Consider the following 24562-nt stretch of genomic DNA (forward strand, 5'->3'; position numbering starts at 1 on the left):
ATGCAACAAGATGAACATTCTACAGCACTCAAACATGGCATCAAAATAAATGGCAGGGAATAATTCATGATTCTTAACAAAAGTCTAGCACTGAGATACAGCCAAATCATCCATTAACAGGTTCAAACAAGCCTGGCAAAAATGCATTTGACAAAGAGATTTCAGACTTAGTGAAATTAACGCTTGTCTGGAATTTCAGATTAGATAGCACTCTTCAGAGCATGAAAACCATATGCTACAAGACCTGAACATGGCAAAGTAAAGCATGGCATAGAGCTACTCAAAGAGCTTAACAAAAGTCCCTTAGTGACCTTGAGTCAAAAGGGATCAGAAAATACAATTGCAAGCATGTGAACATGGCAAAAACATAATCAGTTTTCAGATAGTGAAAACTGGAGCATGCTGAAACAGATATCAAGTAGGCATGTTTACGAGCTCGATGCACTCACTACAGAGCATGTCATGATAATCTAAGCATACACCCATCAAGAACACACAAAATACAAGCTATACATGGCAAGAACAATAGCATGGCATGCACGGATCAACTACAACATCGTCGGCAAAATTGCTAACAAGTAGACAATCTGCCCAGATTCACGAAATGACAAAAGTAGAGCTCGATTAACTCAAGCTAGGTTGCTCCATAATTGCAAACAAAGGCATGGGTGCTTAGAGCACTACAATATTAACAAAACATCCTTACTGATCATCCTAAAAAGAGGCATGGATCACTAGGAAACAACATGAACATATGGCCATATGAGATAAACAGCTCAAGGACTTAGTGGAAATGCTAAGTCCCTGGAATCAGCATTACCAAGTGCCTCACTTTGCAAGCTTGTTCTAGTCACCACACACATCACAAAAATACATGGGTTGCACCTCTGGAAATATGGCAAAACCCTTAACAAAACATATGTAGAGCTCATGGGCATATCATGCACACAATAATCATGGCACAAATGACAAATATCTAAATGAAGCAGCAGATCTGACAATTATCTCAAGTAGCACTCTTCTAACGGCATTTCGGTCATCAAGATGAACTCAAATGAAAATGATGCAATGATATGAAATGATGTACTCTCTGAGATGAACATTTTGATATGCTATATTCCCAAAACGGAGTTAAGGATGAGGAGTTACGACATGATGAACATGAGCAAATAATCTGCAGACTTGGGAGAAAAAAGGTCAACCCTAGGGTTTGGAATCCAGATCTGAGATCCGGGGCACGTTTCCCGAGGTTCGCCAGAGAAGTCGTCGGCGGGCTTGCCGGGGCAGTGGATGGCGGCGGGCGGCGCTCACCGGAGCCGGCGTGGCCGGTGGAGAGGCGGGGGGGGGGCGCGGGCGGTCGCTGGGGCCGGCGTGGCGGCGGGGCGAGGCCGGGAGGGTCGGCGCTGGGCCGCGCGGGAGGGAGACAAAGGCGTTACATCATGCCATCGTGCATGTTTTCTATTTTCCGTAACACAGATGATCCACTGGTTTAAAAAACCACTCTTTGTATGATAGTCATTGACTTATGCAGATTCGAATTATTATGATCCTACACACAAAGAAAACACAAGGGCCCCGGCGGCTTACCACCGGGCGGGTCATGATACCCAATGGAAGCCGCTGGGGATGAATAGTTCATAACCAGGGCCGGTCTGATAACTGTTAAGGAAAACAACATACCTGTGATATATACTTAAACTGTCGGCTTATCAGCTTCATGCAATTTAGAGGTGTTAGAGCTATAACTTCAACCATGGTATTGATTACGCTTTGGCGATTTAGAGTCTGTCCTCCTGACGGGTTGTATAAACCCAAAGCGTGCTTCCAATGTGAGCCACAAACAGGGCAGCTGGGCGCGACTTATAAAAAACCGGAAAGCAGCGAAAAAAGTCAAGTACGAATAAGAAATCAAAAGAAATTCAAGGCTTTTGTAGACTGTCAAATTAAAGTGTCTTCTTCAATGAAACTAGCCGGAGCCACTAGATTGTTCGTGCTGCCGTGATCCTAACTCACAGTGTGCCCAATCGACATTTGAAACCGAGATAACTCTGGTCTTGCTCAAAGACTTATGAGGAGTACGCAGGGCCAGAGTAATAGTATCATGGGCCGATTTATCCAAGTTTCTAGGAAGGCGGCTTATGAAGCCTGGATCCATCTGACTCTGTAAACCATACTCTCACATGACAAGCCGCCGTTTGAACCTTAATCGAGCTCAGATCTTGGTCGAATACACCGTAAAGACTGATCATTAAGAGTTCGGTGGGTCAATCTGGATGACCTGATGGAGTTGAAGCAGCTGGTGTTACAGGTACGACGACCCGGTCAGGGTTTGTTCTCTTTGGTCGAATACGCCTATGTTTGAACAAACCTGGTCAAGAGGGTAGTAACGCTACGTTTTCTTTGGTCGAATACGCCTATGTTTGAACAGGAAGCCCCTAAGTGACATACTTACAAGCGTGGCGTTGAGCCGATCAAAAGGGTACCGACAACTATGTTCTCTTTGGTGAATACACCTATGTTTCAACAAGAAGACCCCAAGTGGCCATATAAACTTTTGGCCTTGCGCCGATCAAGAGGGTACCGAGAGCTATGCTCGATGAGCAGGAAGCCCCCAAGTGATCACGTGAACTTTGGCATTGCGCCGATCAAGAGGGTACCGACAGCTATACTCGATGAGCAAGAAGCCCCCAAGTGATCATATAAGTTTTGGCATTGCGTCGATCAAGAGGGTACTGACAGCTACACTCGATGAGCAGGAAGCCCCCAAATGATCATCAGGGACCTATGTTTGAGTTGTGTCATGCATCCACCTCTCTTTGGTCCTTGAAATTGTGGGCCTCAAGCCTCTTAAATGATGATAAAGACTCAGCTTTGAAAAGTGAAATGACAGAGGCCCTGAATTGTCAAGGATGTCGGGTTTATTATACTACTTATAATATATACATCCGATAACCATGTACATCATGAGAGCCGGAGGCTCTAGTATAGTAGGGCCAAAGATGAGTAATGTTCCACGGCCGACGGGTCTCCTCCTCCGATGTGTGTGAGTCCTTGTTGTCTCGAACGTCGATATGGTAGTATGACCCATTATGTAAGTTCTTGCTAACCACAAAAGGTCCTTCCCATGGTGGTGATAACTTGTGCATATCTGCTTGATCTTGGATGAGCCAGAGCACTAAGTCTCTTTCTTGAAATGTTCTCGTTTTGACCCGGTGGCTCTGATAACGCCGTAGGTCTTGCTAGTAAATCGCCGAACGAGCCGCCGCGACGTCACGCTCCTCATCCAATAAGTCAAGTGCGTCTTGACGCGCCTTTTCATTCTCAGCCTCAACATAGGCCGCCACCTGGGGGGAATCATGACGGATGTCACTAGGGAGAACCGCCTCTGCCCCATAAACCATGAAGAAAGGTGTGTAACCCGTAGATCTGTTGGGGGTCATGTTGATGCTCCATAAAACTAAGGGTAACTCCTCCACCCGACAACCCAGCGTTCTCTATAAAGGAACCATAAGCCGGGGCTTGATACCTCACAGAATCTCCTAATTTGCTCGTTTTGCCTGTCCATGGGAGTGAGGGTGAGCTACAGAGGAAACATCAAGCCAGATATGCTCCCGTAGGCAAAATTCTTCCATAGCACCTTTAGAAAGATTAGTGCATTATCTGTTATGATGTTGTGCGGATAGCCAAAACCGAAGATCACCTTCTTCATGAATTGAACCGCCGGTGCCGCATCACATTTACTAACCTGCTCTGCTTCAACAAACTTAGTGAACTTATCAACCGCCACCAATAGGTGGGTCTTCTTATCCTTGGACCTTTTGAAAGGCCCAAACATATCAAGCCCCCAAGTTGCAAACGGCCAAGTAATTGGAATCATCCGCAATTCTTGAGACGACACATGAGCTCGTCGTGCAAATTTCTGACCGCCGTCACATCTGCTTACCAAATCCTCAGCATCAGCATGAGCCGTTAACCAATAAAACCCATGACGGAAAGCCTTGGCTACCAGAAATTTAGAGCCGGCGTGATGACCACAATCTCCTTCGTGGATTTCTCGTAAAATCTCACATCCTTCTTCAGGAGAGACGCAACGTTGAAATGCTCCTGTAACGCTGCGATGGTGCAGCTCTCCATTGATAATCATCATTGACTTAGACCGCCGGGTTATCTGTCTGGCCAAGACCTCATCTTATGGGAACTCACCCCGAGTCATGTAAGCCAAATACGGAACCATACAATCAGGAATAGCATGGAGAGCCTCCACCAATTGTGCTTCCGGGTCAGGAACAGCAAGGTCCTCCTCTGTAGGCACTTTCACAGACGGGTTAAGCAGAATATCCAAAAACGTATTGGGTGGCATCGGCTTACGCTGAGATCCTAGCCGGCTTAAGGTATCAGCAGCCTTGTTCTTCCGGCGATCAATATGTTTAACTTGGTAACCCTTGAAATGACCTGCAATGGCATCAACCTTCCGGCGATAAGCCACCATAAGAGGATCCTTGGAATCCCAAGTGCCAGAAACTTGCTGAGCCACCAGATCTGAATCGCCAAACACCTCACCCGGCTTCAGCTCATCTCCTTAGCCATTCGAAGACCATGGAGTAAGGCCTCATACTCTGCTGCATTGTTAGTACAGGGAACATTAACCGGAGAACATAGGAAAACTTAACACCTCCTGGGGAAGTCAAAACAACTCCAGCCCCCGATCCCTCCAGCTGTCTGGATCTATTAAAGTGAATAGTCCAATATGTGTTATCCAACTTTTCTGCATGCGCCTTCAACTCTGTTCAATCATTGATGAAATCCACCAATGCTTTGGACTTGATGGTCGTGCGTGGTACATACTTTAAACCATGAGGACCGAGCTCAATGGCCCATTTAGCAACCCGGCATGTGGCTTCTCTGTTTTGAATGATATCTCCTAAAGGCGCAAAACTTACGAAAGTGATACGATGACCTTGAAAATATTGCTTATGTTTCCGGCTTGCCATAAAAAACCCATATACAAGCTTTTGCTAGTGTGGATATCTTTGTTTGGACTCGATAAGCACCTCACTGATATAATAAACCGGCTATTGAACTAGATATTCTTTGCCTGCCTCCTTACTTTCCACCACAATGTCTACACTGACGGCCCGGCTATTAGCAGCCACATATAACAACAAAGGCTCTTTATCAATAGGGGCAACAAGCACGGGCGGCTCAACCAACTGTTTCTTCAGATCCTCAAACACCTGATCAGTAGCATCACTCAAACAAAGTGATCCGTCTTTTTCATCATCTGGTAAAGGGGAATAGCCTTCTCACCCAGCCAGCTTATGAACCGACTCAAAGCCGCAATACGACCCGCCAGTCGCTAAACATCATTGACACACACCGGTTTAGCCAAAGACGTAATGGCTTTGATCTTCTCCGTGTTAGCTTCAATGCTTCTGTTAGAAACCAGAAATCCCAAGAGCTTGCCTGCTGGCACACCAAAGACACATTTGGCCGGGTTAAGCATCATCTTGTAGACCCAGAGATTGTCAAATGTCTCTTTCAAATCCTCAATCAAGGTCTCTTTCTCTCTTGACTTCACCACAGTCTCATCTACATAAGCATGAACATTGCGCCCAATCTGATTGTGAAGGCAATTTTGTACACACGGTTGATAAGTCGCCTGGGCGCTCTTAAGCCCAAAAGGCATAGACACACAGCAGAAGGCTCCAAATGGATTAATGAAAGATGTCTTCTCTTGGTCCTTAACTGCCATCTTGATCTGATGATAACTAGAATAAGCAACCAAAAAACTCAAACGCTCACAACCCTCCGTAGCATCAATGATTTGATCAATACAAGGGAGAGCCAACGGATCAGCCGGACAAGCCTTATTTAAGTCCGTGTAATCCACACACATTCACCAAGTGCCGTTCTTTTTGTGTACCAGCACTGGTTTAGCCAACCACTCAGGATGAAAACTTCAATGATAAACCCGGCCGCCAAAAGCCGGGACACTTCCTCACCAATGTCCTTGTGCCTCTCCTCGTTAAACCGGCAAAGAAATTGCTTGAACGGTTTAAACTTTGGATCAATATTAAGAGTGTACTCAGCAAGTTCCCTCAGTACACCCGACATGTCTGAAGGCTTCCATGCAAAGATGTCCCGATTCTCACGGATGAACTCGATGAGCGCGCTTTCCTATTTTGGATCCAGATTAGCGCTTATGCTGAACTACTTAGATGAGTCACCAGGGACGAAATCAACCATCTTAGTATCATCCGTCGATTTAAATTTTAGCGAAGGATCATGCAGAGTGGTTGGTTTCTTCAAGGATGTCATGTCCGCCGGGTCAACATTGTCTTTGTAAAATTCAGCTCCTCCGTTGCACAAACTGACTCAGCATAAGCCGCATCTCCTTCCTCACATTCCAAGGCCACCTTGCGACTCCCATGCACTATGATGGTGCCCTTATAACCCGGCATTTTAAGCTGCAAGTAGACATAACAGGGCCTTGCCATGAACTTAGCATAAGTCAGCCGTCCGAACAGAGCATGATAAGGGCTTTTGATTTTGACTACTTCGAAGTTTAATGTCTCAGACCTGGAATCATGCTCATCTCCAAAGGCAGCTTCTAACGATATGGCTGACTTACCCGGCACGACACCATGGAAGACAGTGTTGGATGGCTTAAGATTCTTATCTGTGAGTCCCATGCAACGGAAGGTTTCATAATAAATAATGTTAATGCTGCTGCCTCCATCCATGAGCAACTTAGTAAACTTATAACCCCCAACTTGAGGCGCCACTACCAAAGCCAAATGACCCGGATTATCGACCTGGAGTGGATGATCCTCTCGACTCCATACAATAGGCTGCTCTGACCATCGTAGATAACATGGGACCACCGGCTCAACAGCGTTCACAGCTATCTTGTGAAGCTTCTGATCCCGTTTACACAAACTGGTGGTGAAGACGTGGTACTGCCCACTATTCAATTGTTTTGGATTGTTCTGATAACCGGACTTCTACTGTTGTTGATTCCCCTGACTATTTTGCTGATTGTAACCACCCTGGTTACCGTGACCTTGAAACCTAGAACTTGAACCGCCGCCTCCATGACCCGGACCGTGGGAGTCGGACCCTGATCCGCCATTTGGGCCATGGTGGCGCTGGATGGATTCCTGAAAGCTTCTCATTATGCTGCAATCCTTCCACGAATGAGTAGCCGGCTTACGATCGATTCCATGTTTTGGACACGACTAGTGTAACATTGCTTCAAGGTCGAATCCTGCCCTCGGAGCCGGCGGCCCTTGCGGTCCCCTACGGTGCTGGTTATCATTGCGTGCACCTATGTTAGCCACAAAGTCATCAACTTTGTATTTACCGTTGCCACGCTGACTGGTAGAGTTGTACTGTTGTCCCTTCATGCCATTACTCTTCTTTCCCTTTCCCGACCTTTCATCCTCTGAATCAGGTTCCTTGGTACCATCAGTGTCAGCATACTTAACTAGAGGCGCCATCAGCTCCCCATGTCGTTGCAATGATGCTTGAGCCGCCCAAGCTTCTGGTTGAGTGGAATGAACCGACAATTTTTCTCCAACATCAGAACCGCCGAGCCAATGTTGATATTATCTGAAGAATGTATGATAGTTGAGACCCGGCGCACCCAGCTGGTTATTGCCTCGCCTTCAGCCTGAACGCAAGAAACAAATCCACAATCGACATAGGCTGCTTGCACGTGTCTTTGAAATTCTGTATAAACCGGGCCTTCAGCTCCGCCCATGACCTTATGGAATTAGCCGGCAATCCCTTCAACCAGGTATGAGTCGTCCCTTCTAACATCATGGTGTAGTACTTGGCGTAAGCAGCTGCACTAACATCCAGCATCTCCATGGCCATCTCGTAAATATCCACCCACGCCTCAAGGGGTTGATCGGCTGTGTAATTAGGCACCTTACGAGGCCCTTAGAAGTCCTTGGGCAGACACTCGTTTCGTGTAGCTGTCGTTAGACATGGCACACCAAAAGCCTTGGAAGTCACACCTTCCTAAATTGAAATTGTCGGGTAAACTGGCGCATGCTGATGAGCCGCCAGTTGAGCCGTCAACTCAGCCTCCCGACGTTCTCAGGCCTGGTCCACCAAATCTTGTGCGTTAGCTCCATTGTGTGCCGGGTCATGAGGTTGGTTACGGTGTCGTTCAGTACTTGAGACCGCTAGCGACTCAATGTGCTTGCTGTAGCTCTGGCTTGGATGAGGGGTCTCATGAATCCGGTCACGACTATAAGAGTAAGCCTGCTGCTACACCACAGCTGTTTGAAGAAGCTCCCTGGCCCTTCGTGTTACAACCGTGCTAGAGTTTCACCCCCGTCGGGCAGAGCCGCCAATCGTGTAGCTGCAGCAATCATGTTATCAAGAGGGGTGGAGTAATGACCCAGCGGTGTCATCACACGCTGAGGCGGAGTGCTGTTCATATGTAGCTGGCCGGGTAGTTCAACTATCCGGTTTACCACCGTCGGGTTACTGGCCCCAGCTCCAGCGGTGTTGAAGAGGTCCCTTGACTCGTAAACCAAGGGAAAACGACTCTGGTTCTTCCTCCTCAAGACTTCGTGTGAGGCGTTCTGATCTACCCTAAGCCAATATGAACGAGCTTGAATCCGCTTTGCTCGGGCGTCCAAAACGGCTTGTTCTGCGGCCATCCTACCGTTCTCTGCCGCTAAGTCTTCCTTAGCTTGCGCTATTCCATCACGTAATTTATCCACTTCTACCTTCTGTTGCTCCTGGTTTTCCGGGGTTACCTCAACCTCCATCAGAGTCGCTAGAGCATCGAGTAGATCTGTTAAGACTTGAGCCGATGGGCGAGCTGAACCGCCAGCCCCAGCTGCTGTGACCGTAGCTGCACCAGAAGTTACAGCCGCGGCAGCTGTCGAGCCAAGAATCGGCTGTGTGCTAGCCATGAGGATCGCCACCCTATTTGGCGGCTCACTGGGTCCGGAATATTGTCACCATCGGAACAGCCCCCAAGCCTTCCATCTTGTACCTGATACATTGAATTGGTCTCTCCTGTGGACTCCTCATCAGAGCAGATTTCTGTCTCATCACCAGAGACAGAGCCTTCCAACTCAGCCCCATGGGTGAACCCTACGAAGACATGCCTTACGGATGGCTGAGCTAGGGCGGGTCGTGCACGTTGAGCCGTCTCGATGATGTCAGTGCAGATGTCTGGCTCAGGGCCTGGCTCGTCGATCTTGCCGATGAAGACGTGGATTCCACCGAAGCGGACCCGGTACCCATACTCAATTGAGCCGGGCTCGGGGCCCCAGCCTACATCGTCGATGTAGAGCTTGCCGCAACGACTCTTGGTCATCCGGCCCACAACGTATCCCTTAAGCCCTTCGGAGCTTGAACTCGAAACCACCGTGCGCTGGCCCCATGATGGGCGCCAACTGTGGTGGAAGTGTGACGGCAGATGTCCTCATAGAGATTAATATTTTGCAGGAGTCTATGGAAGAAGGAATTGATGAAACTATGGGCTCATTAGATGAAAAAGATGATGAGGAGAGCGAATAACAAAAGGACGAAGAGCGGTTTAGCTACCCGTGCCCACCTTCTAATGAGAGTAACTCTTCAACTCATACATTGTTTAATTTCTGTTCATGCTTACCGGAGGATGAATGCTATGATGATTGTTATGATCCCGTTGATTCTTTTGAAATATCCCTTTTTGATGATGCTTGCTATGCTTGTGGCCAAGATGCCAATATGAATTATGCTTATGGAGTTGAACTTGCTATAGTTCCTTATGTTAAACATGAAATTGTTGCTATTGCACCCATGCTTGATAGTCCTATTATCTTTTTCAATTCTCCCGACTACACTATATCGGAGAAGTTTGCACTTATTAAGGATTATATTGATGGGTTACCTTTTACCGTTGCATATGGTGATTTTGATGAATATAATATGCATGTGCTTGCTGCTCCTACTTATAATTATTATGAGAGAGGAACTATATCTCCACCTCTCTATGTTTCCAACATGATAAAATTGCAAGAAACTGTTTATACTATGCATTGGCCTTTACTTTGTGTGCATGAATTTTTCTTGTATGACATGCTGATGCATAGGAATAGAGTTAGACTTCGTCATTACATGATATATCTTACTTTGTGCTCACTACTAAATTACAAATCATTGTTAATTAAAATTGGCTTTGATATACCTTGGGATCCGGGTGGATCCATTACTTGAGCACTGTATGCCTAGCTTAATGGCTTCAAAGAAAGCACTGCCAGGGAGACAACCCGGAAGTTTTAGAGAGTCATTTATTTCTGTTGAGTGCTTTCATATATTTTTAAAACAAAAAAAATAAAGAGGGGAACCCAAAACTTTTCAAAAAGGAAAGTGAAAGTGACAGAGACAAGCATTATTGAAGTGGGGGAGCTCCTTGAACTTTGTTCATGCTCACGAAAACTTTGTGAATCTTGATTACATAAAATTTTCAAAAGAAATAATTATCCCCTTGAACAATTCCATCATATTATAAAAATAATGTGCCAAGGTTTGCCTTTAGGATGTTTTAGATTACTTGTTGGTTTGTGCGGTGCAGGACAGAAACTTTGGCTGTAGTGCGTGATTTACATTTTTTACAGGAACGTCAAACGGTTCAGAAACATTTTTCCCTGTATTTCTATTTTTTTTTTCCTAATTTTGGTAGAATTTTTGGAGTAACAGAAGTATCGTGAATATTCAGATTACTAGAGACTGTCCTGTTTAAGACATATTCTGTTTTTGATGCATAGTTTGCTTGTTTTGATGAAACTATCGATTCCTATCGGTAGATTAAGCCAGGGAAAAGTTATATTACAGTAGCTATAATGCAAAAACAAAATATGAATTGGTTTGCAACAATAATTAGAGTAGTGATTTGCTTTATTATACTAACGGATCTTACCGAGCTTTCTGTTGAGTTTTGTGTGGATAAAGTGTTCGAAGATCGAGGATGTCTCGATGTGACGAGAAGAAGGAGACGCAAGAGCTCAAGCTTGGGGATGCTCAAGGCACCCCAAGTAAATATTCAAGGAGACTCAAGCATCTAAGCTTGGGGATGCCCCGGAAGGCATCCCATCTTTCTTCAACAAGTATTGGTATGTTTTCGGATTCGTTTCGTTCATGCGATATGTGCAAATCTTGGAGCGTCTTTTGCATTTAGTTTTCACTTTTCTTTTTTGCACCATGCTGGTATGAGATAGTCCTTGATTGATTTATATAATGCTCATTGCAATTCACTTATATCTTTTGAGTATGGCTTTATAGAATGCTTCATGTGCTTTGCTTGTATCATTTGAGGTTTGGATTGCCTGTTTCTCTTCACAAGAAAACCGCCATTTGTAGAATGCTCTTTTGCTTCACTTATATTTTTTAGAGTGTGGGCATATCTTTCGTATAAAGAATTAAACTCTCTTGCTTCACTTATATCTATTTATAGAGATTACAGGAATTGGTCATTCACATGGTTAGTCATAAAATCCTACATAAAACTTGTAGATCACTGAATATGATATGTTTGATTCCTTGCAATAGTTTTTTTATATAAAGGTGGTGATATAAGAGTCATGCTAGTTGAGTAATTGTGAAATTGAGAAATACTTGTGTTGAGGTTTGCAAGTCCCGTAGCATGCACGTATGGTAAATGTTGTGTGACAAATTTGAAGCATGGGGTGTTCTTTGATTGATTTCCTTATGAGTGGCGGTCGGGGACGAGCGATGGTATTTTCCTACCAATCTATCCCCCTAGGGGCATGCGTAGTAGTACCTTGCTTCGAGGGCTAATAAACTTTTGCAATAATTATATGAGTTCTTTATGACTAATGTGAGTCCAAGGATTATACGCACTCTCACACTTCCATCATTGCTAGCCTATTCTATACCGTGCATTGCCCTTTCTCACCTCGAGAGTTGGTGCAAACTTCGCCGGTGCATCCAAACCCCGTGATACGATACACTCTATCACACATAACCCTCCTTCTATCTTCCTCAAAACAGCCACCATACCTACCTATCATGGCACTTCCATAGCCATTCCGAGATATATTGCCATGCAACTTCCATCATCATCATATACATGACTTGAGCATTTATTGTCATATTGCTTTGCATGATCCTAAGATAGCTAGCGTGATGTTTTCATGGCTTGTCCATTTTTGATGTCATTGCTATGCTAGATCATTTCACATCCCGGTACACCACCGGAGGCATTCATATAGAGTCATAGTTTGTTCTAGACATCGAGTTGTAATATTGAGTTGTAAGTAAATAAAAGTGTGATGATCATCATTATTAGAGCTTAGCCCCAGTGAGGAAAGGATGATGGAGACTATGATTCCCCCACAAGTTGGGATGAGACTCCGGACTTAAAAAAATAAAAGAGGACAAAGAAGCCCAAATAAAAAAAGTGGCCAAAGAAGCCCACAAAAAAACAAAAAAAACAAAAAATGAGAGAAAAACAGAGAAGGGGCAATGTTACTATCCTTTTACCACACTTGTGCTTTAGAGTAGCACCATGTTCTTCATATAGAGAGTCTCTTGAGTTATCACTTTCATATACTAGTGGGAATTTTAATTATAGAACTTGGCTTGTATATTTCGATGATGGGCTACCTCAAATGCCCGAGGTCTTCATGAGCAAGCAAGTTGGATGCACACCCGCATAGTTTCCAGTTTGAGCTTTCATACACTTATAGCTCTTAGTGCATCCATTCCATGGCAATCCCTACTCCTCACGTTGACATCAATTGATGGGTACCTCCATAGCCCATTGTTTAGCCGCATCGATATGAGACTTTCTCCTTTTTGTCTTCTCCACACAACCTCCACCATCATATTCTACTCCACCTATAGTGCTATGTCCATGGCTTGCGCTCATGTATTGCGTGACGGTTGAAAAGGCTGAAGCGCGTTAAAAAGTATGAACCAATTGCTCGGCTTGTCATCGGGGTTGTGCATGATGGGAGCATTTTGTGTGCAGAAATGAAGCATGGCCAAACTATATGATTTTGTAGGGATGAGCTTTATTTGGCTATGTTATTTTGAGAGGACATAATTGCTTGGTTAGTATGCTTGAAGTATTATTGTCTTAATGTCAAATGATAGACTATTGCTTTGAATCACTCGTGTCTTAATATTCATGCCATGATTAGATACATGATCAAGATTATGCTAGGTAGCATTCCACATCAAAAATTATCTTTTTTATAATTTACCTACTCGAGTACGAGCAGGAATTAAGCTTGGGGATGCTGATACGTCTCCGTCGTATATATAATTTTTGATTGTTCCATGCCAATATTATACAACTTTCATATACTTTTGGCAACTTTTTATACTATTTTTGGGACTAACATATTAATCCAGTGCCCAGTGCCAGTTCCTGTTGGTTGCATGTTTTTTGTTTCGCAGAACATCCATATCAAACAGAGTCCAAACGGGATAAAAACTGACGGAGATTTTTTTGGAATGTATGTGATTTTTCGGAAGAAGAATCAACGCGAGACAATGCCTGAGGGGGCCGCGAGGAAGGGGGCGCGCCCTGGGCCCTCATGGCCAACCCGTAAGGTGTTTGGTGCTCTTATTTCTCCACAAGAATGCTAATATCCGGATAGAGATCGTGTCCAAAATTCATCCCAATCGGAGTTACGGATATCCGGGAATTTAAGAAACGGTGAAAGGGCAGAATCAGCCAACGCAGAAACAGAGAGAGACAGATCCAATCTCGGAGGTGCTCTCGCCACTCCTATTCCATGGAGGCCATGGACCAGAGGGTAAAACCTTCTCCCATCTAGGGAGAAGGTCAAGGAAGAAGAAGAATGGGGGCTCTCTCCCCCTCGCTTCCGGTGGCACCGAAGTGCCACCGGGGCCATCATCGTCACCACAATCTTCAACAACAACTTCACCGCCGTCATCGCCAACTCTTCCCCCCTCTATGTGGTGGTGTAACTCCTATTTTACCTGCTGTAATATCTATTTAAACATTGTGCTCAGCGCTATATATTATTTCCCAATGATGTATGGATATCCTATGATGTTTGAGTAGACCCATTTTGTCCTATTTGTTAATTAATGATTGTGATTGGTTTGAGTTGCATGTTTTATTATTGGTGCTGTCCTGTGGTGTTGTACGTGTCGCGCAAGCATGGGGGATCCTCGCTATAGGGTTTGCAATACGTTCATGATTTGCTTATGGTGGGTGGCGTGAGTCATAGAAATACAGACCCGAGTAAGTAGGTTGTTTGCGTATGGGAATAAAGAGGACTTGATGCCTTATAATGCTATGGTTGTGTTTTACCTTAATGATCTTTAGTAGTTGCGGATGCTTGCTAGAGTTCCAATCATAAGTGCATATGATCCAAGAAGAGAAAGTATGTTAGCTTATGCCTCTCCCTCAAATAAAATTGCAATAATGATTACCGGTCTAGTTATCGATTGCGTAGGGACAAATAACATTCTTGTGACAAAAAGCTCTCTACTAAACATAACTTAGTTGTGTCTCTATATAAACAACCCCTACTTTTTATTTACGTGATCTTTATTATCTTGCAAACCTATTCAACAACACCTACAAAGTACTTCTAGTTTCATACTTGTTCTAGGTAAAGCGAACGTAAAGCGTGCGTAGCGTTGTATCGGTGGCCGATAGAACTTGAGGGAATATTTGTTCTACCTTTACCTCCTCGTTGGGTTCGACACTCTTACTTATCGAAAGAGGCTACAATTGATCCCCTATACTTGTGGGTTATCACGCTGCTCCTCCGACTGGATCGACGGGCGCGCACGGAGACGCCAAGGGCCTTCGGGACTTCGCCCCTGCCTTACGACGAGTGCGGTGGCCACCCAAGTTCAGGTGGACCTGCCGCCCCGATACGATGGCGCGACACACCCAGCAGGCTTCCTCCAGGCATATGAGGAGGCTGTCTGGGCGGTAGGCAGTGACGACAAGGTCATGGCAAACTGGCTTCTCAACCTGCCAAGATCTTCGGTGGCCTCCTGGGAAGTGTTGTGTGGCCTCCTCATCGTGCGCTTTGTGGCACCGGCGCCTCACGCTGTCGCATCATTCCTGGGTGGTTCACAGGCGCCGCCCTCGGACCGCCATGTCAAGCAGTTCTTTCGCCAAGCAGGTGATCCATGCGTGCAGAGCTCCTCCGGGATGGACGACACCTGAGGCCGACCTCACCTTTGACTGAAAGGACCATCCTGCGACCACCGTGGGCGCAAGCGCGCCCTCGATGCTCTGCACCCCCACCATCTGCGACGTAGCGATAACCAAGACCCTCATCGACGGCAGGGCCGGCCTCAATGTGCTCTCCGTGGAAGCTTTCGTCTTGCTCCATGTGTCACATGGCTGGATCCACCCCCGCAAGATGTTCTCCGGGGTTGTCGATGGCTGCACCAGAACCCTGGGGGCAGGTCCGCCTCCCCATCACCTTCGGCACCTGTGACAACTACCGCACCGAGTTCATCGATTTCGACATCGCCCGCTTCAACCTCCCGTACAACGCCATCCTTGGGAAGCCAGCCCAGGCCAAGTTCATTGCGGCAACTCACCCTACCTACAACCTCATGAAGATGCCAGGGAGCAGCGCCGTCCTCACCTTGGCCGGAGACACCAAGGAGGCACTGGCGGCTCTCAAACTCGCTTTCAAGGTCGTGGTTGCTACGCGGACAGAAACGGGAGGCGCCCCTGAGGTCCCGGCGGCTGTGCCGACAAAAAAAGAAGTAGTTGTTCTCTCAAGATCGGTCAGAGACGAAGTAGGTGCCGGTTAACGAGAATGGGGCATCAGGAGCGACTTTCACCATAGGTGCCAACCTCGCCCAGAGCAAGAAAAGGCACTGGTCGATTTCTTGCACGTGAACAAGGAGGTGTTCGCATGGGAGCCCAAGGACCTGGTTGGAGTCCCAAGGGGGGTGATAGAGCATCACCTGCGGGTGTGCCCCAATGTGCGCCTGGTGAAGCAGAGGGCGCGGCGGCAGTCCACAAAGAAGCAGTAGTTCATCATCCAAGAAACCCTCAAGCTACAAGATGTTGGTGTCATTCGGGAGGTGCGGTACCCAGAATGGTTGGCAAACCCGATCATCATCCCAAGAAAGGCGGGAACGAACGCATGTGCGTTGATTTCACCAACCTCATCAAGGATTGCCCCCAAGACCCCTTTCCGCTACCACGCATCAACCAGATTGTCGACTCCACCGCTGAGTGCGACCTGCTGTGCTTCCTAGATGCATTCTCATGGTATCACCAAATCAAGATGGCAGTGCAAGATGTCGAGAAGACGGCCTTCCTGACCCCGTGCGGGGTGTACTGCTACACCTGCATGCCTTTTGGGTTGCGTAATGCCGGAGCAACCTTCCAGCGGCTGATGCACATCGCTCTGGGCCAACAACTCGGGAGGAATGCTGAGGCCTATGTCGACGACATACTAGTAAAGTCTTGGGAGTCAAGGACCCTCATGGAGGAGCTCGAAGAGACGTTCGCCAGCCTGCGCAAGGTCGACCCGCGGCTGATACGTCTCCAACGTATCTATAATTTTTGATTGCTCCATGATGTATTATCTACTTTTTTGGACATTATTGGGCTTTATTATCCGCTTTTATATTATTTTTGGGACTAACCTATTAACCGGAGGCCCAACCCAGAATTGTTGTTTTTTTGCCTGTTTAAGGTTACGAAGAAAAGGAATACCAAACGGCGTCCAAACGGAATGAAACCTTCAGGAACGTGATTTTCTCAACAAACAAGACCCAGGAGACTTGGACCCTACGTCAAGACACAAAAGAGGAGGCCACGAGGTAGGGGGCGCTCCTACCCCCCCCTAGGCTCGCCCTCCTATTTAGTAATAAATAATTTATCTAGCCTCTGTTTTGGTTGTGTTTTGTGTTTAATTAGTGTTTGTGCCAAGTAGAACCATTGGGAAGACTTGGGGAAAGTCTTGTTACACTTGCTGTAAAAAACAGAAACTTTAGCGCTCACGAGAACTACTTCCATTTTCATTTGGAAAGTGCTATTTAGTTAATTCTTTTTGAATATGATTAATAGATAAATTCCTCACGTCCAGCAATTTATTTTAGAATTTTTGGTATTCCAGATCTTGCGCTAGTTACAGGTTACTACAGACTGTTCTGTTTTTGACAGATTCTGTTTTTCCTGTGTTGTTTGCTTATTTCAGTTTATAAACCATAGAGAAGTTGGAATACACTAGGTATAACACCAATATAAATAAATAATGAGTTAATTACAGTACCTTGAAGTGGTCTTTTGTTTTCTTTCGCTAACGGAGCTCATGAGATTTTCTACTTTAAGTTTTGTGTTGTGAAGTTTTCAAGTTTGGGGTAAAGATTTGATGGATTATGGAACATGGAGTGGAAAGATCCTAAGCTTGGGGATGCCCATGGCACCCCAAGATAATCTAAGGACACCTAAAAGCCAAAGCTTGGGGATGCCACCGAAGTCATCCCCTTTTTGTCTACTTCTATCGGTAACTTTGAGCTATATTTTTATTCACCACATGATATGTGTTTTGCTTGGAGCGTCTTGTATGATTTGAGTCTTTGCTTTTTAGTTTACCACAATCATCCTTGCTGTACACACCTTTTGAGAGAGCCATACATGATTATTAGAATACTCCATGTGCTTCACTTATATCAGTTGAGTTATATAGTTTTGCTCTAGTACTTCACTTATATCTTTTAAGAGCACGGTGGTGGATTTGCTTTGTAGAAACTATTGATCTCTCATGCTTCCCTTAGATTATTTTGAGAGTCTTAAATAGCATGTTAATTTACTTAAATAATCCCAATATGCTTGGTATTCAAGAATAGTAAAAACTTCCTTATGAGTGTGGTGAATACTATGAGAAGTTTGATGCTTGATAATTGTTTTGAGATATGAAGATGGTGATATTAAAGTTGTGCTAGTTGAGTAGTTGTGAATTTGAGAAATACTTGTGTTAAAGTTTGTGATTCCTGTAGCATGCACGTATGGTGAACCTTTATGTGATGAATTCGGAGCATGATTTATTTTTTGATTGTCTTCCTTATGAGTGGCGGTCGGGGACGAGCGATGGTCTTTTCCTACCAATCTATCCCCCTAGGAGCATGCGTGTAATACTCTGCTTTGATAACTTGTACATTTTTGCAATAAGTATATGAGTTCTTTATGACTAATGTTGATTCCATGGATTATATGCACTTTTCTCACCCTTCCACCTTTGCTAGCCTCTCTAATACCGTGCACCTTTCGCCGGTATCATACACCCACCATATACCTTCCTCAAAACAGCCACCATACCTACCTATTATGGCATTTCCATAGCCATTCCGAGATATATTGCCATGCAACTTTCCACCATTCCGTTTATTGTGACACACTTCATCATTGTCATATTGCTTAGCATGGTCATGTATTTGACATCGTATTTGTGGCAAAGCCACCATTCATAATTCTTTCATACATGTCACTCTTGATTCATTGCATATCGCGGTACACCGCCGGAGGCATTCATATAGAGTCATATTTTGTTCTAAGTATCGAGTTGTAATTGTTGAGTTGTCAGAAAAATAAAAGTGTGATGATCATCATTATTAGAGCATTGTCCCAGTGAGGAAAGGATGATGGAGACTATGATTCCCCCACAAGTCGGGATGAGACTCCGGACGAAAAAGAAAAAAGAAGAAGAAAACAAAGAAAGAGAAGAGGCCATAAAAAAGAAAATAAAAGGCCCAACTAAAAAAAGAAAAAAATGAGAGAAAAAGAGAGAAGGGAAAATGTTACTATCCTTTTACCACACTTGTGCTTCAAAGTACCACCTGATATTCATGATAGAGAGTCTCCTATGTTATCACTTTCATATACTAGTGGGAATTTTTCATTATAGAACTTGGCTTGTATATTCCAATGATGGGCTTCCTCAAAATGCCCTAGGTCTTCATGAGCAAGCAAGTTGGATGCACACCCACTTAGTTTCTTTTGTTGAGCTTTCATATACTTATAGCTCTAGTGCATCCGTTGCATGGCAATCCCTACTCACTCACATTGATATCTATTGATGGGCATATCCATGGCCCATTGATACGCCTAGTTGATGTGAGACTATCTTCTCCCTTTTTGTCTTCTCCACAACCACCATTCTATTCCACCTATAGTGCTATGTCCATGGCTCACGCTCATTTATTGCGTGAACATTGAAAAAGTTTAAGAACACCAAAAGTATGAAACAATTGCTTGGCTTGTCATCGGGGTTGTTCATGATTTAAATATTTTGTGTGGCGAAGATGGAGCATAGCCAGACTATATGGTTTTGTAGGGATAACTTTATTTAGCCATGTTATTTTGAGAAGACATGATTGCTTTGTTAGTATGCTTGAAGTATTATTATTTTTATGTTAATATTTAAATTTTATCTTGAATCTTTCGGATCTGAATATTGATACCACAATTAAGAAGAATTACATTAAAATTATGCCAATAGCACTCCGCATCAAAAATTCTGTTTTTATCATTTACCTACTCGAGGACGCGCAGGAATTTAGCTTGGGGATGCTTGATACATCTCCAACGTATCTATAATTTTTGATTGCTCCATGATGTATTATCTACTTTTTTGGACATTATTGGGCTTTATTATCCGCTTTTATATTATTTTTGGGACTAACCTATTAACCGGAGGCCCAGCCCAGAATTGCTGTTTTTTTGCCTGTTTAAGGTTTCGAAGAAAAGGAATACCAAACGGGTCCAAACGGAATGAAACCTTCAGGAACGTGATTTTCTCAACGAACAAGACCCAGGAGACTTGGACCCTACGTCAAGACACAAAAGAGGAGGCCACGAGGTAGGGGGCGCGCCTCCCCCCCCCCCCCTAGGCTCGCCCTCCACCCTCGTGGGCCCCCTGTTGCTCCACCGACGTACTCCTTCCTCCTATATATACCTACGTACCCCAAACGATCACATACGGAGCCTAAACCCTAATTCCACCGCCGTAACTTTCTGTATCCACGAGATCCCATCTTAGGGCCTGTTCCGGAGCTCCACCGGAGGGGGAATCGATGACGGAGGGCTTCTACATCAACACCATAGCCCCTCCGATGAAGTGTGAGTAGTTTACCTCAGACCTACGGGTCCATAGTTAGTAGCTAGATGGCTTCTTCTCTCTTTTTGGATCTCAATACAATGTTCTCCCCCTCTCTTGTGGAGAACTATTAGATGTAATCTTCTTTTTGCGGTGTGTTTGTTGAGACCGATGAATTGTGGGTTTATGATCAAGTCTATCTATGAACAATATTTGAATCTTCTCTGAATTCTTTTATGTGTGATTGGTTATCTTTGCAAGTCTCTTCGAATTATCAGTCTGGTTGGGCCTACTAGATTGATGTTTCTTGCAATGGGAGAAGTGCTTAGCTTTCGGTTCAATCTTGCGGTGTCCTTTCCTAGTGACATTAGGGGCAGCAAGGCACATATTGTATTGTTGCCATCGAGGATAACAAGATGGGGTTTTCATCATATTGCATGAGTTTATCCCTCTACATCATGTCATCTTGCTTAAGGTGTTACTCTGTTTTCAAATTAATACTCTAGATGCATGTTGGATAGCGGTCGATGAGTGGAGTAATAGTAGTAGATGCAGGCAGGAGTCGGTCTACATGTGTCGGATGTGATGCCTATATACATGATCATACCTGGATATTCTCATAACTATGCTCAATTCTGTCAATTGCTCAACAGTAATTTGTTCACCCACCGTAGAATACTTATTCTCTCGAGAGAAGCCACTAGTGAAACCTATGGCCCCCGGGTCTATCTTCATCATATAAATCTCCTACTACTTATTTATTTCCTTTGCTTTTTACTTTGCCTTTATTTTACTTTGCATCTTTATCATAAAAATACCAAAAATATTATCTTATCATATCTGTCAGATCTCACTCTCGTAAGTGGACGTGTAGGGATTGACAACCCCTATTCGCGTTGGTTGTGAGGATTTATTTGTTTTGTGCAGGTACGAGGGACTCGCGCTTAGCCTCCTACTGGATTGATACCTTGGTTCTCAAAAACTAAGCGAAATACTTACGCTACTTTGCTGCATCATCCCTTCCTCTTCGGGGAAAACCAACGCAGTGCTCAAGAGGTAGCAGCGACTCAACCCGGAGAAATGTGTGTTTGGCGTCCACTGCGGGAAGCTGTTGGGCTTCCTGGTGTCACACAGGGGAATCAAGGCAAACCCAGAGAAGGTCAAGGAAATAGAAAGGATGAGTCTACCACAGACTCTTAAGGAAATGCAAAAGCTGGCGGGCTGTCTGACCTCACTAGGGCGCTTCATCTCCCAGCTGGGGGAGCGGGCTCTCCCATTCTTCAAGCTGATGAAGAAGAAGGCCCCGTTCGAGTGGACTCCGGAGGCTGAAGTGACATTCCAAGACCTCAATAGATACCTCACTAGCCCACCAGTGAAGGTGGCGCCGCGTCCTCTTGAACCCCTAGTGCTTTGCCTGGCTGCCACGCCTTACTCAGCCAACGTTGTGCTGGTGGCCGTCCGGGAGGAGCGCCAGGCCAAGGGCCTGCCACACGACGCCAGGTGCTCAGTCGAGACGATGCATGCCCAAGACGGTGTCCCTGAAGCCTCGGCGACAACAAAAGATGACCAGGTTCCACGGGACAACGCTCACGATGTTGCAGTTGCCCCAGTAAGTGACCAAGGTCCTGAGGTCCCCCAGCCTCAGGAGGTTTCAGACTCCACCAACAATTCCGCCCTTGTCGAGCACCCAGTGTACATCGTCAGTATAGTACTATGGGATGTGCGGGCATGCTACCCCATGCCACAGAAGCTCTTGCTCACGCTTCTCGTCGCCTCATGCAAGTTGCGCCACTAGTTCCAAGGCCACCCCATCAAGGTCGTCTCGGCTTACCCACTAGAGAGGGTGCTCCGGTGCCCCAATGTTGCGGGTAGGGTCGTTGAGTGGAACATCGAATTGCAGGCATTTCAGCTGGAGTTCAGCACCACTAGGGTCATCAAAGGCGCTGCACTTGCCGACTTCGTCGTGGAATGGACCGACGCTCTGGGTCTGAAGCAGGCAAGGACCGATCCCTCTTACCGGGGAGCGAGGCACCAGACGGCGCCTTCGCACGGCAAGGTGCGGGGGCTGGAGCCGTGCTCATCTCACCCACTCAGGACAAGCTCTACTACCCCGTGCAGCTCTGCTTCCAACATGGCGAAAAGGTCTGCAAAAAACATTGCGTGGTATGAAGGCCTGATCGCAGGTCTCAAGGCTGCGGCAGCCTTGGTTGTAAAGCACCTTACCATCTATTCTGACTCCCAGCTCTTCGTCAATTTCTCCAGCAAGGTATACGAGCTGAAGTACGAAAACATGGAGGCATACCTGGCGGAGGTACGCAAAATTTGGAAGCAATTCTTGGGCCTGGAGCTGCAGCACGTGCCTCGCGGCACGAACAAGGAAGCTGATGATATCGCCAAGAGAGCATCCAAGCGCCAGCCTCAGGAGCCTCTCATCTTCAAGGAGCAGCTCTTCAAGCCTTCAGTAGCCCCTTCAGCAGTGGAGCCAACACTGCCTCAGGAGGGGCTCCCCTGGACCATCCTCGGGAGCTCCCGCCTGCGGCCCGACCTCAGGAGCATGCCCGCTCCCCGTGCTCGAGCCTTAGGAGGGGTGCTGGACCAAAGAATTCAAGACGTACCTGCTTCAGGGAACCCTGCCGGAAGAGGAGGAAGACGCGTAGCGCATGGCTCGACACGCCACAACCTAATGCATTCAGGACGGTGAGCTCTACCAATAACGACCAAACGATGTTTCCTTGTGATGCATTTCCAGGGAACAGGGAGTGCGAGCTATTAGCCGACATACATGGCGGGGACTGCGGGCATCACTCATCGTCATGCACCCTCGTGGGCAAGGCATTCGGTAGCGGATTCTACTGGCCCACGATGCTCAACAACGCGAACGAGCTGGTGAAATCCTGCGAAGCGTGCCAGTTCCACACCAAGAAAATCCACCAGCCTGCTCAAGACGTCCAGACCATTCTGCTCTTGGGGCCGTTTGCGGTCTGAGGGCTGGACTTCTTGGGTCCGTTCCCGCGAGTGCCCGGGGGCTACCGCTACCTCTATGACGCGATCGACAAGTTCACCAAGTGGCCAAAGGAGGAAGCCGTTTACACCATCTCAGCCGGTTCGGTAGTCAAGTTCATCAAGGGCCTCGTGAGCCTCTTCAGGTTCCCTAATCGTATCATCACCGACAACGGCTCGCAGTTCACTAGCAATCTCTACAAAACATATTGTGCTAACCTTGGAACGCATATATGCTACGCCTCAGTGGCACACCCCAAGAGCAACGGCCACGCCGAACGCGCAAACGCAGAGGTCCTGAGGGTCCTCAAGACAAGAACCTTCAAGAAGAAGCTCGAGGCCTATGGCAGGGGCTGGCTCGACAAGCTCCAGTCCGTGTTGTGGTCCATCCGCACCACCACCACCAAGCCGACGGGTGAGACTCAATTCTTCCTCGTCTATGGAGCCAAAGAGATTCTCCCTCACGAGGTCAAGCATCGCTCCATGCGGATCTTAGTGTTTGACGAGGCACGCCAGGACGCCACGCGAGGGATAGACCTCGTGCTGGGGGAGGAACGCCGCCGTCAAGCCAAGCTCTTGGCAGCAAGGTACCAGCAGGCGCTATGGCGGTACCACTGCCGCAGCGTCCGCTCCAGGACGCTCGAGGTGGGTGATCTCGTTCTGAGGTGGGTGCCCTCCAGGGATGGGCTGCATAAGCTCTCTCCCATGTGGGAGGGCCCGTTTAGGAATGCCCGCATCTCCAGGCCTGGCGCCGCACGCCTGGAGATGCAGGATGGGATCCCCATCCAAAATTCCTGGAACATCCAGCACCTCCCAAAGTTCTACCCATGGAGCAAGGCCCAGTGCCTGTGAAGGTCTCCGCTCGTGACACTCTCACGTAATAATGAGTAGGGGTGTACACACCACGGAGTCTACAGAGAGCCGCCCTCAGCCCTCGGGGGCTCCCTCCCACGTCCTAGTGGCAGTACTTAGCTCCATGCTGGTGAGAAGACTAGTCTAGGTGCGGAACACGGCTGTTCATTTGCTTGCTTTCTGTAGTTGATTGCCCCCCATTTCTTTTAATGAAATTTGGAGTTCTTGCATTTTGGGTTGCCAAGATGGATTTTCCCTCTCGTCTTTTCTCTTGGCCGTCGGTCTCGGCCCAGGAGATGCGGCAGTTCCCCGTCGCTCTTCCTCGTGCGCGGGGGCTGGGCAGGTGTGTGTGCGCGCGTTGGGCTTGCCCCGCGCCACGATCACACTTCGCCACAACCCTGTCCCCCAGGGCCATGACCTTTTCTATCCTCGCGAGACACTCCTGAACAAGCATGTGATTTGCGCATCTTCTTAGGTGCGTGCCCCCCGGGTACCGCGACGTGATGCACTAAGCCACGACCAGCTCATGCATGAGGACTCGCGCAAGGAGGAACAAGACACCCAACAATATTTTTTGACAATTCTGTAGCTTCACGATGTCTCCTGAAGCCAGCAGC

Source organism: Triticum urartu, chromosome 4 (genome assembly GCF_003073215.2).
Source record: "Triticum urartu cultivar G1812 chromosome 4, Tu2.1, whole genome shotgun sequence".
In the NCBI taxonomy this organism is placed as follows: Eukaryota; Viridiplantae; Streptophyta; class Magnoliopsida; order Poales; family Poaceae; genus Triticum; species Triticum urartu.